This window comes from Tauraco erythrolophus, chromosome 3, assembly GCF_009769465.1.
Source record: "Tauraco erythrolophus isolate bTauEry1 chromosome 3, bTauEry1.pri, whole genome shotgun sequence".
NCBI lineage: Eukaryota > Metazoa > Chordata > Aves > Musophagiformes > Musophagidae > Tauraco > Tauraco erythrolophus.
In genome coordinates this window covers 13,412,576-13,427,110 of record NC_141467.1, presented here as the reverse complement: position 1 = coordinate 13,427,110, position 14,535 = coordinate 13,412,576, and positions in this window count along the sequence as shown.

The window sequence follows — 14,535 nt, the reverse complement described above, 5'->3', positions numbered from 1 at the left end:
CTGCATACAAACTCATTCATGGACTGCTTTTAAATCCCAAGATTTAGATCAAATTCTCATATATCGTTATTACTGCCAACCTAATTCTTCAGGATCTTAATTGTGTGCTAACTACTCAAGCAGGTTAACGTAAAATTTAATTTGTGCTCATCTGCTTGAGGCTACAGAAGTGTGTAATAAACTTGATTTATAAACTTCTCATTTTGCTGGCCATTAAATAAAAAATAATTTGTGTGTGCATATGTTAATACTGCAGAGGAAGCAGTCGACTAACTTTCTAAATACGGTTGGATGGTTATGATACATCCATTTAACAGGGTATTTGAGTCATTGTTTTAGATCCAGATAAATTCAAGTCTGATTCTGGCATTCTTGAGAGATAAAAGTGGAAAGCTTCCAGCGTTAAGTTAGCCAGATGGAGATCTCAGGTAACAGGAAAAATGAACAAAAGATGTAGAAGATCCTTAGGATACCAAGTCTAATGGAGGAAACAACAGATCTCTCTCTTTTTTTTTTCTTTTTTACGATTTTTTTTTAAAAGAGAAAAAGAATATTAGTTCCAGTGCAAGTCAGTTATTGCCATCTCCCTCTTACTGCTCAGACAGAAGAAAAAGTTATGCTTGTGAAGAAAACTGGAGTATGTGAACTGTTCTTAGTAATGTGTTATATATTTAATTTAGGCTTATAAAATACATGCTGTTGATATTAGGTAACTTGTGTAGGAATTTGAGAGTTCATTGAAAAAAGATTTCTTTTTTTTCTACCTGCCAAGACTTCGAATACTGCCCTAACATCCTGATGAAGAAATCAGAATGACATAAATAGATTGCAAAACTGTAAAACAAGCTGTGTTGTGTGATCTGACAGGAGAGCTTGAGTGGAAATTGAGGACTAAGCTGTAAATACAGGGTGTTTTGGTCTTGACTCCAAACCATGTGGAGGTAGCCCTTCCTGGTCAGTTTGCTGGTCCAATCTGTGAAGAATACTACGTCACACCAGTGGCCTCTTGTGTCTAAGAACCGCTGATGTTGTTTTACTTGTCAGGTGCTTTACTTGCATTGAAGCTGGTGTGGGAGGGAGGAAAAAAGTAAAAAAAAATCTCCCTGATACTTTTGTTTCACATAGAAATATTGGTATCAGTGTAGCAGTGAACATAATGTAGCTGGCCATTACAGAATGAAACATCCTTGCTAAACTTTCTGATCTTGACTGGTTTGTGAGCTGAAGAAAGATTGTATATATATTTTCAAAAGCGCTTAGAGTAAATAAAACTCCCAAATTCCTCCATGCTATACTATGTACACATAAATAATACCTTCTTTTATCTGCCAAGGAGAAATCAAGATTCCGTATCTCTGTGCAAAAAACATTGCAGGCATCTCTAAATCTCATACCAACCTCTGAATCACCTAATTCTATTTTATTCTTCGTAAACTGGAGTGCTCAAGCATGCTTATTAACTGTATATTTTTATGTGAAACCAAATGAGGATAAAGGTGCTAGGATGCTTCAGATAATTTTGGATAAAATCAAACCAGTTTTGATCAAAACCCAACTGGTCCAGTTGTGTGATATTATTTCTGAAATTTTTTCCTCTGACTGAAGATTCAAATTTTCCCTCATAGTGCTGAACATGGCAGGAATTATTAGTTTAATTTTTGAATTTGTGTGATGCTGTGTTCTAAACAAAGTTAAAACTGCAGTAGAAATGGTGTGTTACAGAGTGTGATTGGTTTAATAAAGATGATATCTATAGGCATATAAGCACAATCAAAATGTCAGTTTCTGATTTGTGTGTGATAGACTAGTCCATTTAACAGACTCTGAGAGATGAGCTACTTCAGTAAAGAAGAATGAACATGACTTGCAAGGCTGTACCTGATATATTATTTTTTATTTTAACATATTGGGAGTCATTTGTGTCTGAAAATGTTTTAAAACTATCATGTCTAATCAAACCATCCACTTCTGATCCACTTCTGATCATAGCTGAACACTGTTGCTAGCTTCTTTCCACTTTTTGCATTTTCTCCTTTTTTTCCATTATTTCATTTAGATAAATAAAGACAGTAACAAGTAACCAGAAAACAAAACCTGAGTATTGCAATTCATAAAGAGCTCTATCATTAGTCTCATTCTCCTTCCCTCCCCAGAAGTGCGATGCAAGAAAGTGTGACTGTAGCTGGTACTACTAATTAGCAGTATGCTATTACAATGTTTTGTTACTGTTATAACTCAGATGACAGAGCATATCCAGTACTGTATGAAATAAAAGGTAGTTTCTATAATAATTTCTAACAGAATGAATAATTTCTGACAGCAGAGTTCATATTAAGTGCGCATGTGTATGTTGATTTCACTTAGGCAAGAGTAACGTGTGTGCTGAGATGTCTAAGAAATGCTCTTACGAGTGTGTCCCGTTATTGACGGCCACTAGATTACTCCAGCATGATTTGCCCTTGCTGAATCCATGTTGGATGTTAATATATCACACTGCATCTGGAATACCTGTATTTAGAGCTTCCTCCCAAAGGTCTCCTTGTTTGCTTGAAAAATCTGCTCAGAAATATTCAAGGAAACGATGCTATTTCTGCGTAAACTGTATAGCTGTGCAGTGCATGGTACACTGGAGGCATCCGGCATGCATTGAACATATTACCAGTAAGCAAAATAGCATGTGAAGTGCTGGAAAGAATAAAGATTATCGAAGGTATGTTATGTCCTTACGGCTCATGATTTATCACAGAAAGTAAGGTGTTTCCCAGATGCACTTGATTTATTCAGCTTGCACAGTGGATATGTTTATGCACAAGGTATTAATTCAGAGTGTTAGGCTCACTATTTCTGTTAGGCAAATCTTAGGTGGAAATATGACAACTTTGTTCAGATCTGAAAAAAGTTTAGTAATTTGTTAGTATCTATCAAATGGTCATATGCGGTGATGATAAGCTGAATATTAATAGAAAAGCTTTTGAATGAACAATGTAGTGTTCATTCTGAGGCCACAAGGCGATGTTTTTAAAAAGTTAAATCAGCATTTAAGAATTTGATCATGAACAAGAAGGTCAGATGTCCTTTGACGTGCTGAAATATTATGCTAGATAAGGCATCAGAACTATTCTGATCTTATTTTATTTATTTATTTTTTGAATTCCTATCATTACAATAACATAGTCACAAAAATAAGAGATTCAGCTTACCTATATTCCAATTTCAGAACTGTACTGACTATTCGGTCTTGCAAAATATAAAGTATTCTGGTTTCTATTCACCAAGGCCCTCTAGCATCAGTTTGAGTCCAAGTACAGTACCCAGAAAACTTCTGCTTCTAAATAGCATTACTTGCATGTTTAAACTGAAAGACAGGTTTAAGTGCTTTTTTGGACATGAGCTTTACATTCAACATCCTATTGCTAAAATGTAATCTAAGGCTTCTAAAGCCTTGCTACAGTTGAGTGTGATTTGTAGAACATGACGGGTTGTGTTCTGTAGCAGTCCAAAGAGTAACCTCCTTTGCTACCTCTAACTGATTCCATAAACAAAGCAAAATTTACTGTGCAGAGAGAAGGACAAAAAATGCAAAGCTGCAACCATATTTACTAAAGAAGGTATTCACTTGCTAAAGCTCTGAACAAATTATTCTGGAATGCAAATGGTTGCAAATCTACTTGAAACATACCTGCCTTAAGAAAATGCTATTAACTCGTATTATCAGTGGCATTATAATCACATATCAATTGAAAATTGGGCTACGTTATAATATTTTGGGCTACGTTATAATATTTTTTATTATTACTTAATTGCAAGTTCAATAGAACTTCTAACACATTTTTAAAGCAATCTTTTCCTTGTCTACTCATAAATGAGATGATCAAGGAAACATTGCTGTATGATTCAACGCAGTGATCATTCTGTGCTATTTTACTATTTTAAGGTACGATGCTGGTATGTCATTTCACACAAAATCTTATAGATTATTAATTTCAAGCAGTATTTAAAACACTTCATTTGTGTTCCTCTGGATAAATTTGTTTACTTCTTAATTTTTTATAGTAATTGTTTATAAAATATAAACTTTTTGGCAATAACACATCAATAGCCAAGATTTTTTCTACAATTAAGGAACAAAGGACAGCCTAAAAAAAAAATCTCGTATTCATAATTTTTCCCTTTGCAGAGCTGATTGATTGACTGACTTTATTCATTAACCAGAACTCATTTACATATGAACAGTGTATGCCTTTCTTGACAAATTACTAAAGAATATCTCATTACATTGATTTTTTTTTGACAATAACTAATCATGAATCAACTAAAATATAGAAAAATAATACCTTAGTGTTTTGTAGCATGTATTAATTTCACCCATCTTCCCTGACTGCTAATGTTCTTTCAGATGTAAATCTTTAAACATTTCAGGTGGTTAAAGCTAAGTTCTTTATGTGGATTCTCTGAAAATACTTCAAGTTCTAGAAAAGACTTCTGGTTTACATTGATGTTTTCCTTTCCTGTATCACTCTGAGCTGAATATCTGACTGAAGGAGGTAGAGGCAAAAGGTACAGACTCTTAAACTTTCTACTTGTGGGAATTCATAAAATGCTGTTTTTTCCTGTTTGTCTGACAAAAGGCTGTACTAGACTAGTGAACAGTGCAGCTAATCACTGGGAAAAGTGTTGTAAATCTTATGTTCTAGACTTTAACAGCTTTGGACCTTCTGAACTAGTTATGATTTTCTATGTTGTTGATAATTACTTCGCAGTCAAAGAATGTAGAAAGGTAATTTTTAGCCTTAACTGTTCTTAGGCATTTCTAAGGCTGCCTTCCATGCATATTTTAAAGATAACTTCAAATAAATGCATTTAGATTTTTCTTCCAAATGAAGGAGCAAACAGAAATTTTTCAGAATGCTTGCAGAAAATATGAACTCTTAATTTTTATGCCAGACTGTTTTCTGAGGCAAAAGACAGGGACCATTAAAGTAGTTCCATGTTCTGCGAAAGTATTTCTTATGCAAGTAAAAAGAGACTATCATAAAATAGAAGTGCCCATCAAAGTATCATGAGAACATTTGACAGGCAATTTAGCTATCTAGCAGTAAAGTATTTATTGCAGGCAGATAGGATCTGTCTTTAAAATTTTTTTATTCCTCTTGTGTGAAGACACTATAATTCAATGTAACTGTGTTATTGTATTGTAATATAATTGTATGGAATGAGATACAGAGGTAACTTAGCTCACTTATATAGTATTTAAAAATATTGCAGTATTCCTGCAATAAAGTTAGCTTGAATCAGTAGTTTTAACATAGATATATGAATAAGATAAGAACTGAACTAAGTTTACACATCAAAGAATTTATCAAAGAATTGTGGGATTTTTTGCTGGATTTCTTCTTTTTATTAAACTTTTTTCAAAATGCTGAAAAATTATTTGTCATAGCCTTTCAGGTTTATATCTCAGAATGATTTTCTGACAATTTTGTAATTCTTGACTGTTAGACATCCATGTTTTGGAGGCAAGGAAAATTTTATTACTAAAATATCAGAACTATCAGGGGAAATCACTCCGGTAGTATTTTCTTGATGTATCCCATTTAAAAATGTTGACTAAAATAAACGATTAAGCCATTCCTTTATTAATAGTTAACCAAAGCAGATGTTTAGGTTACTTATCCTAAGAAAACCTGCATATGCTCAGAATGTTTTATAGCCCTCTTAAATTGATGTTCATGTACCATGACAGAAAAATGTCTGGGTTTGCAGATTACTATGTTATTTCTATTTTATATCCCTTTTCAAGTTTGTGGTGTTTTGGTTTTTCTTTTTTCTTCTTCTTTTATTTTTTTTTTTTAAAGAAAACTAAAGAACTGCATCATTCTTGGGGTCTAAGTCTAGCTGTAGTGACTTGCTCAATAAAGTAGTTTGATTTCCTGCACATTAGGAAATAAACAAATAATTTTCTTCAAACATTCTTGAGAACATGCCTGAAATTCCTTCTGTCCTGGATTATGACCCTCCTCAGTTCTGGATCACTCAGTGAATCAAAATTCTGCATAAAATCACCACAGAGATGGGCAGCGATGGGAGAATAAGTGTGTCTTTGCTACACAGGAAAGTAGATAAATGGGAATTCTTCTACTGTTGGACAAGGAGTTAGGATTCCAGGTAGGATGCTGTAGCTACAGGAATGAAAAATGCAACCTGACTCTCGTAGCTACTAATGCAAAGAATAGCTGTCTTCAGGGCTTTACCGTAAGCAACGTGTATATTTACTACCATGTGCGTTCATAGAGATCAACCTGAGGCTACCTTTAAAAACAGACAAACCTAGGACATGGCTGTTAGATAGGGTTAAACTACTTGAATTAATAGAACTTTTAGGCAGTCTTGCAATGACTTGCTAAATGTGTATCTTTTTTCAGTGTAATAGCATCAGTTTATCTACAGAAAAAAAAAAAAAAAAGGACAAAAAAAGTCTGATTTACCTCATTATATTTTATAGCTTGTATATGGTGAAAAATATTCCATTTGTAAAGCAGAGGAAAATACAGTATTGCTAACAAAGGAAACACTGAAATAAATTATTTTTCTGTAAAATCTATAAACACCATGTACCACAACTCACAATTAATGGTTGGTTACAGTTTATTGTATTTATCATTAAATACATCACAACTTCATATTGTATTTACAAATGTGTTTAATATAATTTAATTTGTGGCTGATGTTGTGTCATACATTTTATAAACAAAGCAGGGATAAACAACTGTGCTACATAAGTTCTTTAAAATTTAGTTCATGCCGGGGTCAAAAGAATGTTTAATTCTCTTGGTTCTGGAAACGTTTTTTCATCCAAGATGGATAATTCAAAAATAATTAAACCCCTTTTAGATTGCCTGCAGGCAACTTTATTATTTAACTTTATTATTTTTGTAACTGCATAGATTCTAAGCCAGGATGATAGATCTGTAATCGTTTTCATTTCTTTATCTGCTACGTTTAGTTTTTCCCCTCCCCTCTCTCTACAGTTTCCCCTCCCCTCTCTCTACAGCAGGCATTGTCTTCATTTTGGTTTTTGCTCTGAGCATGCTGTTGGAGCACAACAAACAATAAATACTAATCACAGTCATCAGCCACGTTCTATAATCCTTAGAGGTTGATGTAAAACCTGCCACAGCCAGGAGGTATATTTCAGAAGTAGCATGATAGTCAGAGCTCTGCAGTCGGTGTTAGGATGCTGTGATTCTTACTATGGTCCTAGGATTGACCTACTGCATGAATTTGTGCAGATCTCTCTACCTTTCTGTATTGCAGACAGACGATGTGTAGAATTCTGCTTATTCAGATGGCAAGATCTCCAAGGCAGGCGCTGTCATTCAAATGGAGTTTGTCATGTCTAGAGCTGCAAGAGGGGTGTTTGGTGACTATGTGTCTTAGCAGGATGTTACTGTGACATAGTGGAGAAGTATCTTGAGTTCAGTGATGATTCCTGAATCTACTGAAACTGAGTCAGAGAGACCTTGTGATGGCAAAGCCTCATGCAGTCAGATATCGATAGCATATACACTCATACCAGCTGTGTTATAAGCTCAGTTCTTGAAGATTCAGGAATGATCACAGTTGTATTTCCACATGATGAATCTAGCTAAGCTGCAGCATCATTCTTCATCAATAATAAAGCTAAACGTATGTTTTACTAGATTAAAATTTTAATGTTTTTTTTTTTTTCTGTACATAGTATTCCCTTGTTTTGATGTTTTAAAAGAGTCATATTTGGCTTTACTGTTCTGTCATTGTAAGCATACTGTTAACCAAAAATGCAATATGTTAGAAACATTTTATTAAAATATGTACCTTTATTTCAGGGAGATTTATTTCCGTACGCACTGGATTGATGCCTGTTCTCTTGAGAAACCTCCCTATTTTTTTTCAGCTGTCCTCTTATTAAAAATTCATAGCCAGATTTTGGAAAATCTAGCTATGAGTTCAAATCTCACAATGTCGTTCCTCAGGTAGAGATTAGAAAAGAACATGGAGCAATATGATACAAGCCTCTTTCTGCCTCACATTTATAGCCTTTTTTTCCTATTTCTCTCTAGTTCTAGGAAAAGAGAATGCTTTTCATTCTAAAAGTCAGATATTATCAGGAAGTGGGTATCAGAAAATAACCAATTTATTGGTTATGAAGAGTTATTAAATAACTCTTCATCCAACGCAAACTGGTAACTTTGTTTCTTATAAATGTATATTTATGATGATCATGGTGTAACACATCTTCAAGTAAGAGGGCTAGTGTGCCAACAGAAAATCTACAGTGCTTAGTTATAGTATAAATATACATTCAGTTTTATTATTGGTATAGAATGATATTGCAACTTGCCTAGGATTAACGTGAGAATACAACTATATGTTAGTGTTCTTTAGGTAAAGCCTTACTCCAAATGCCATGTTAACTCAACACTTGAAATGGCAGTGAGAGAAAAGCAGCATTATTGTCCCATTTGAAAGAGGCATCACATAATTTTGTTAGAAAGTGAAGTGTATGTAGCAAAGCTAACTTGACTTTTGTTTGTCAGGTGGCGTGATACTGTTGCAGAACTTAAGGAAGTGTGTAGCAAGCTTTCTGTAATTTGGGGTCTTTAATTCAATTGTTAGCATCTTTCTCAGAAGAATACCCTAAATGAAATAGATTTCTCATCTTACTACAGAAATTGTACGTAAAGACATTTTCCGGCTCCTTTATCATGTAAGAATCAGTGCTGGTTCCCAAAATACTGATCCAAAACTTTTATATCCTCCAGGTCCCAGACAGTTCTCCAGAGTGCTGGAGGCTTCCAGGGGAACTGGAACTGCCCCTAGATGCCTCCTGCATTTCCTGGACTTGGTGCTTCCAGCTGTCAGCTCTGGAGCTGATTCAGTAGCCCTATATTGGAGCAGCTGCAGTGCTGGAAAAGTTGACTTAGAGAGTGTAAGGACACCCAGGCTTCTGGCAGAGCTGCCAAGTGGCCTCACAGGAGGTGGGCACAAGATTTCAGCTCTGCAACTGAGGGATAGTCTGTTTTGCCAGAGTAACAATTCCTCAGTTGCTGCAATCACTGCTTTTAATGAAGGTTTGGCTCCTGTCAACAGCCAACATAGAAGCCCTGAGGACGCAGCTGGACAATTTTCTAGATAGCACTCCTATGAAGCTGAAAGCAGCCTGTGATCTGAAAGTGCGAAGTCCGTTCTAAACCTATGCTCCCATTGTAGGCAATGTTGTAATAGACATTTAATCCAGAAACATCCAGTTTACTTACCTTTTCTCAAAAATTTTTGTAAATACTTACATTAATGTAGGGCTAGAATGAAAGATCAAACTCTTAGAAATCAGATGTTTTGCATAGAAGAAACTAAGAGTAGCCGATATACTAGTTTGTTTGGAAAACTCTTAGGCAAATTTCTCTACAGAAACTCAGGGAAGTGTCCTAACCAGCCTGGTTCGGTTAAGTTCCCAGAGACATTTGAAGTGGGAGAGAGATGTTATTTTATGCAAAAAAAAAAAAAAAAAAAAAAAAGTTGATTTTCAAGAATCTAACTCCTGTTATTCAAAATGAGGAAAATTTTTCAACATTCCAACATTTTCTTGCCACCTTTTCTGTAGAAGAGTGTATAACACAAAGCAAACTGATGAAATATCAAAGATGGCAAAAGCAGTTTGAGGCACAGTCTGCTTAGTTTCTTCTTATATCTGAATTACCAAATTAGACTGCTTACAGTTGGGAGAAATCCAAGTAGCTAGCTGAGTCAAAATATCACACCTAAAATAAAAAGAGCTGTAATTCTCAAACACGAAATTCCATCATTACACAATGCATTACAAAAAGATCCACAGTCATCTTACTCTTAAGTATTGTGACAAAATTAGAAGAAAGTAAACAAATTTTACTATGTCAGTGTAATCAATTTTTTTTTTAATTGGAAATTTTTCAACACATCCTCTCAAAACATTTCCATTCTGGAAAAATGTTCGTATTACACCTTTATACACTGTTTTGAAATTATTACATAATATGTTTTCCTGTGGGACAATGTCATGGTTTGATGTGGAGGGGGGGTGGTTCTGGTGGTAGGAGAGGGGTTTTGCTCCCTGAGACCTCCCCGGTTTTGGAACCGGGTTAGGCTTAGTTCTGGCCACCAGATCAGACTGCCATCCCCCTCGGGGTTGAGCCAATAGGGCGCCTCTGCGAATTGCCCTATTTAAGTCAGGACAAAGGAATCGGAAAAGGTGCTTTGCCCAGGAGCGAGCAGAGAAGGGAGGAGGGCACTGCCCCCACTCCCTGGCTCCCGGCCGGGCGGCTGCCTGCATCGGGCCGGCGCCGCCCACGGAGAATGGCGGCAGCGGAGCCAGCTGGGGAACTCGGGGGCACCCCACTCCCAGGGTGCCCACTGGGCTGAGTTCACCTGGAGAGGACTGAGATCTGAGAGAAACAGCTGCATCGACACCAGGTCAGTGAGGATGGAGTGGGAGGAGGTGTGCCGGAGCCGAGTTTCCCCTGTGGCTGATGGTGAGATAGCAGGTGGCCCCCCTGCAACCAGGACGGCCTCGGTGGAGCAGAGACCCACTCGCAGCCCGTGGGGAGAAGATGCCTGAGCCTGAGGATGGTCGTGTTGGGGTGCACGACTAGGCAGAGAGGTATCTGGAGTCTGCGTGACGACCCACACCGGAGCGAGTGGCTACAGCTCCCTAAGTACCTGAGACTGTGGTAAAGCCCACACCGGAGCAATCTGTGGGGAAGGATTGTTTCCTGTGGGCTGGACTCACGCTGGAGAAGTTTGTGGATTTTTCCTCGTGGGTAGGGGATCCATTGGAGCAGGGGAAAAGGGTGTAAGGACTCCTCCTCCTTTAAGAAAGAAGCAGCAGTAACAGCACGGAATGAACTGACCTGCACTCCCCCAGTCCCTGCCCCCTGTGCTGCTGGGGGGAGGAGGTAGAGCCGGGAGGAAAAGGAAAGGGGGGAGAAGGTGTCGGTTTTAAGATCTGGTTTTGTTTCTTTCTATCCTCTCAAGTAATCGGTTTTTCTGTTTCCCTTTGTCCTTCTAAGTAATCATTAATAAACTGTTTTGCTTTGAGAAAGCCCTGTCTGTTTTGCCGAGGACCATGGTTGGTGGGTGCTCCCTCTGTTCTTGTCTCAACCCTCAGTCCCTTTGTTCTTTTTTTCTCTCCTCTCTACTTTAGGAGAGAAGGAGAGACTGTGTGAGTTTTAGTTGCTGGATCAGCCTAAAACCACGACAGACAATTACTCTATTTTCCCCCCACCTCTTGTTCTTGATATGTTTCGCCTAACAAAGATTTCCATAATTTGCACATACGTTTGGAGGTTTTGTGTGTGAGGAAATTTTACATATTAAATGCACCAAAGGAGAGTATTTTATAATTTTCAGGAGTTCTGAACTGTTAGTTTACATGGCTTATTTATCAATTGGGAGACCAAATATATTGAAGCTGCTTTATTTCACTATTGGAAAATAGCTTTAATGATTAAATACTTGTTCCTTTTAAAAGCAAATAATCTGCTGGCATTGAAAAGAGTGGTATTTGAAAGAGAACTTGGGAGCAAAACAACTGAACAGAAAAATTAGTAGTTTTAATTTCAGTGAAAGAGTGGAGAGTTAATTCTCTTAGCATGTCTACGTGATAGGTTGTAGGCTTATTCAGGTATTAACAGAGTCTAATGCTGCTACTTTTTATGTTGTTATAGGTCATATCATATAGCAATACCATGGGAATGTTTGTTAACAGAATGAGGACACGAGCAATAGCAGAAAGGAAAGATTAGGTCAACTTTGGCACGCCTGTTACTTACTTTTGATAAGTTAACTTTTGTGCTTTTCCATTCATATGATAGCTGAGTCACAAGGAATATTGAAGTAGTACTGTGATACATTTTGTTCCCTCCGTTTCATCTACCACACAGATATTCTACTTGTTAAAATAGAAACAGTAACCACTCTTCACTGCCCTCAAAATCCTAAATCATAAAGTGCTTAAGAGCATTGTGCAAAATCAGAGAATATTTATTTGGAAGGGCAAGGACAAGTGAATTGTGGGTGGGGAGGAAGCACAATGAAGTGTTCTGGGGGATTTTTACTTTGAATTTTGTATTTGAAAAATATTTATCCATATGTACTAAAATTAATCAAAACAGTGCTTGAAGTTTGAGAAAACTTTCACACCTTCTCTTCAAAATCCTTTTTTGTCTGTCCTCGACAGTATATTACTAGTTGTTACACTGAAAGAGGAACATCTTGCACAGTCTTTCTTTGTAGACTATCACGCAATAAATTATTTTCTACTTCTAATTGATATCAGAACCTCTTTACATTTCTAAAGCTATCCATACCTCAGTTCTCAGAAACGCTGTTTCCACAAACTATATACAGGTTATCTTGAGGAAAAATATATTATAAACAATTATTACATGTACGGGGTAGGCTCACTGAATTCAGTCCTGCCATTTGGAATGGTTTCAAGAGAAATTCCTCATCCCACACATATATGGGAGGAGGAATTTATATATATCTGAAATGCAGAGAATAACAATGTATCCTGTGTAATTCCAAGAATCAACATGAATGGCTTATTACTATACAACATTAATGTAACAAAAATATATATGTTTTCATAAATCGTGGATGCTTTGTTGTTTTGGGGTTTGTTGGTTGGTTGATTTGGGATTGTTTTGGGGGTTTTCATTGAGCAGAACTTTAGATAAAGCCTAAAACACATGTTTAGAAGTTTGGCAACCATAATGAATCACATGATTCAGGATTATGAAAGTCATTGGGACTTATTCTTAACATAAACTGTATATCTGTACTTAAATATAATACAGACTGATGTGATATACCTGGGCTCAAGCTTTATACCTGGTGAAAGACATGAAATAAGGAATATTTTCTGTGAGTTGAGGGAGGCTTACTGATGTACCTGAAGTAGTGAGTGTTAAAAAAAAAACCCACAAAATAAGAACGTGTAAAATATTTCATGTTTTGTTATAAGTTTCTTTAGAGATAAAAGCAGATAGTAGCAAGTTTTCTCACACAAATCCACAACGTTATTTACAGGAATGGAAATGTAAATATATTATTTGCTTCAGAGAATAGCTGTAGGGACACACTTGAGCATCACACAATATACCCAGGAGAAGCTTATATAAGGAGAAGGAAGAAGCTCTCCAATAAAGCGTCTGACGAAACTTACTGAAGGAATATACAGTATGAGTTTCTTGAAGCCTGTAATTTACACAACTCCCAACAAATTACCTAAGTACCTTAGATTAATCTACTGCAGTTTACCACTGAATGCTTTAAAAAGTACAAACAGTTTAATGTCAAAAAAGTGAGAAATCTATGCAGATTTCCCCCGTGGAATAGTACAAGTCTTTGCAAATGTTTTGCTTTTGAGAAGAACTCAAGTCTTCTCTGTGAACATTCAATTGCAAACATGCGGCCAAACGCTTTTCCTAGTTCTCTTGGAATTTCACCATAGCTAGGATAGTAGCTGTGTCTTGTGCTTTCAAGAACACTGAAAAAATAGATTTTTTTTTTCTTAATTTTAGACCATACGAAAATACAAGCTTCCTTCTCAATTTTTTTTTTTTTTTCTGTGGTCAAAGATAGTTTTCAGTTGGATAGTGATGTAGCTTACGGTAAAAAATAGAAAGTTTCTGAACTCAGCTTTGTGGGAACATTATTGTTAACCAGACAACAATGATACAGGGTTCTCATCTTTCCTTTTTCCAGCTTCCAGTTTCTTTTCTAGGAAATGCAATTTCTTGTCTTATTTCTGTATGCGGGTGAATTTTGAGGCCCACACATCTGGGAGAGATTTAAAGCTTCCAGCAACCAGTAGTGATGCTTTTTGCTCTAAAATATTTCAGACAAAAAATGTTAATGCAAAGCAACAGCCATAATTGTTCTGTGAAAGATCCTGCTGTATTTACTCATCTTGCTATATCTATCCTCCCCACCTTCCTTTTTTTTTTTTGAAGATCAAAGGGAAGAGTCACGTCTTTCACTTAAAATTCCATGCAATTGTTGTCGAAATAGCATTGCACTGGGAGGATATGGTGAATTCAGTTGTTTAATTGACAAATATGAACACAATTCATTTTAGATTCTTACTGAGGTTGTTTTGTTGGAAGACTTAAATTTGATGAAATTTATTAAGTTGAATATTGGGATAGTTCTGCAACTTGCACTGCTTTTGTAATGTTAAGACTTACCATACGCTTCCAAATATAAAGAGACTGCTTGTTCATAGGTCACCTCGCCATGGATCAATGTAAGAGTCCATTTGTTTTGTGTACTATCCCTTCTTACATCGTACTCTTACATAGTCCTGGACATCAAGGATGAGAGATTTCTGTTTTAGTTGTTGAATATTTTGTGTGTACTTTTACGCACAGCCAAGAGGACAGTTTCATTTCTACATAAGAACTGTTTTCTATCTGAAGTCACTCCAAACCTCTTCCCTGATAAGGCTCTGAATTGTTT